Source organism: Durio zibethinus, chromosome 20, assembly GCF_047325235.1.
Source record: "Durio zibethinus cultivar Kanyao isolate XHJ-2024 chromosome 20, ASM4732523v1, whole genome shotgun sequence".
NCBI classification, from domain to species: domain Eukaryota; kingdom Viridiplantae; phylum Streptophyta; class Magnoliopsida; order Malvales; family Malvaceae; genus Durio; species Durio zibethinus.
In genome coordinates, this window is record NC_143181.1 from 12,097,133 (window position 1) to 12,100,259 (window position 3,127).

Sequence of the window (3,127 nt, forward strand, 5' to 3'; positions counted from 1 at the left end):
AAAAGGGAAACAGAAACTTTGAGCCCTGATATACGTTGATCGGGGTTGTTTCTAATAAAATGGACATCAGATCTAGGAAGAGCGCGTTGAAGAACGCTTCTGGAAGTATTATTGAAATTTTTCGGCCACCAACGACCACCGGCAACCCCACCGACGGTGACCCAGGTAGCGACCGGCGCGACGGTCCGACAACCAAATGGTGAGAACTCAGAGCTCTCTCTCTCTCTCTTTTTCTGAAACAGAAAATAATGAACAAAAAAAAATCTTTAGTTATATATAAGAAAGCAAAACTCAAAATGACGTCATTTAGGGAAAGATCCAAAACGACGTCGTTTTAACCAAGAAGGATCCGCGCGTGGACCCAAATCCGACCCAAGATCCAAGCAAACAGACCCGTCAACCCTCTTCAGCCAACCTTGAACCGGTCCAAACGAACCGCCAGTGAACCAGTCTAAACCGATCTGAACCACTAGACTGCCTGAACCGCTGACTGAACCGTAGAATCGGTCAGATCGATCCAGACCAACGTTGACCGATCCGGTTCAAGTAAAAAAAATTATTTTTTTTTAATTTTCTAATTTTTTTATATATTATTATTTTTGTTATTTTAAGTTTGTTTTATTTATTCTTGCATGATAAATTTCTAAATTTATTAGGATAAATATCTAATTATTTTTAATAATAATAAAATGAAAACAATATAGGATAATATATAAAAAAAATATTAAAAATGTTTAAATGGAATAAGCTTTTTATTTTTTCTACCTAGATATTGGAGGAAATAATAATAAAAAAACATATATTTTCCTAAAGAAATAATTCTACTTAGATGTTGGAGAATTATTGTTAACAAATTTTCATAAAAATAAATATATAAGAATTTTTTAATTAGTTTTCAAAATTTATAAAAAAATTGAACTTGCTCCGAAAAGTCTGCCTAAATGATGAGAATTTTTAGAAAGGTTCGCGTTTTAATTAAACCCCAAACCCTAAACTTAAACCATAAACCTTTACCCTAAGTCTATTCCAAAACTTTAAGGACACGTGTGAAAATCTCACATGAAATTATTTGTTCCTAAATGCTGCCTAAATATGGGGTATTTAGGAAACTCCATTTTATTAAGTTTTTCACACGAGTTCTTAATTCACATTAATAATAAGATTAATAAATGAAAAGTATAACAGTAAATTGAGATATTAATTATAAACTATCGCACCTAAGCTCTGTCTAGATGTTGGAGAGTCGGGGTGGTCTCATTATAAAACATTCATTAGCATTCATACGTTATCTTGTTATCATCAATAATTGTCTATATTATTCTCTTTTTAATTACTACTTAGTGATAAAATATTTTATAATAAAAAAGGAATAATACTTTTTTTAAAAAAAAATTGTGAATAACAAAATAAAATAAAAATAACATTCTAAAAGAAATAATTCTTGGTACTCTGCCTAGATGTTGGAGAGTCACCAATAATTTTCTATAAAGAGTGTTATTTCATTTTAAGGATTATTATGTTAAATCTTAAATGAAAATAATTATTTCAAATTCTGCCTAGATGTTGTAGAATTTTAAGATAATTCTTTAACTTAAAGATTTTCTCAATATTTCTAAATAAAAATTTTAGCAAAAATATTTTTCCAAATGAAGGGAATTATTGTTAGATTTCAAATTAAAACCACTTTTATTCAACACCGAAAATAGCACGTAATTAAATGGTATCAATTTATAAGCATTGTGGGAGTGTTAATCCTTCCCCACACGTATCGACTTCCGAACCCAACCTGATTTTTTGTAGACCGAAATTTATTTTTTTGATAAACTTTAAATCCTTCGTGTTCTTATGCTTTGGGAGCCGTGGAACGTTCTCTCCACCCCAAGTTAAGGAAATAGCAAAGGGGTTGGAAAGAAGTGCGCAAAGGTTCTTGTGGGTTGCAAAAAATCCACCTGATATTGGAAAGGCAAAGCAGGCTGAAGATAGCCCCGATGTCGATTTAGACTATTTTTTGCCAGAGGCTTTTATGGAGTGAACGGAAGATAGGGATCTGGTTGTGAAGTCATTTGCACCACAAGTAGCAGTGCTGAACAAGGACTCGGTGGCTTTGTGACTCACTGTGGGTGGAACTCCATATTGGAAGCAGTGATCGCCCAAGTGCCAATGATTGCATGGCCTTTATATGCAGAGCAACACTTGAATCGGAACATTTTGGTTCAGGATATGAAGATGGCAATTCCAGTGGAGCAAAGAGAGGGAGAAGGATTTGTGAGTGGAATTGAGTTGGAGAAGCGAGTGAGAGAGTTGATGGAATCCGACAATGGCAAGGAGCTTAGAGAAAGGAGCTGGAAGATGAGAGAGAAGGCCTTGGCTGCTTGGGGTCCATCATGGTCTTCCACGAAAGCGCTTACCAAGTTGATTGAGTTATGCAAGCAAGGTTGAGGCTTAGGGCACGTAAGAATTCCATGGTTAATTTTTTGGTTCTGTACGAGATTGATGATGCAATAATGGTGTAGATTTTTCAGTGAGGATTGGAAATCTCAATTGGATTTCGTTAATTTATGCCGTAAAATAACTGCAATTTTTTCTGTTGATCGCAATACTGTTTTTCATTAATTCTTAGAATGAAACAGATTTGGGTGTATTTCTTTATTGAAAGATAGAAAAAAAAAAAAAAAAAAAAGGCATGAAATAGAGGAGTCAATTTATTCATCTCTGTTAATGATATTTTTGGTGTCTTAGTTGAAGAAAGTTGGTAATAACCTGAACTTGCAATTAGAAAAGTATAATTAAAGGTTGTCGGAGTTATTAGTTAATTTTTTTAGAACGTATTCTGACGGTTAAGTCAATGAAATATAAGAGGTAGAGTTAAAAAAAAAAAAAAAAAAAAAAAAAAAAAAGGTGTGTAAAATGCTGCAATAGAGGTCAAATACTTAAATGTGAAGTACGAGGACGTTGTCTCTTAGATACCTAAGCGTCCTCCTTATTTTATATATGAATTAACGAATGTTTATTTAGTTGAGATAATTGGCGATTGATGAAAAATACATGTGAAGTTTAAAAGAGTTTATATATGAGCTAAAAAATTGATAGAGTAAATGAGCATAACAATCTCCAAAACCTCAACTTA

General features: G+C 33.0%; 1 pseudogene; it reads left to right on the plus strand.

Annotated features, from left to right (window-relative positions):
* Window positions 1-1,717: 1,717 nt before the first annotated feature.
* Window positions 1,718-2,770, plus strand: LOC111315186 (UDP-glycosyltransferase 88F4 pseudogene; annotated as a pseudogene).
* The last annotated feature ends 357 nt before the right edge of the window (window positions 2,771-3,127 follow it).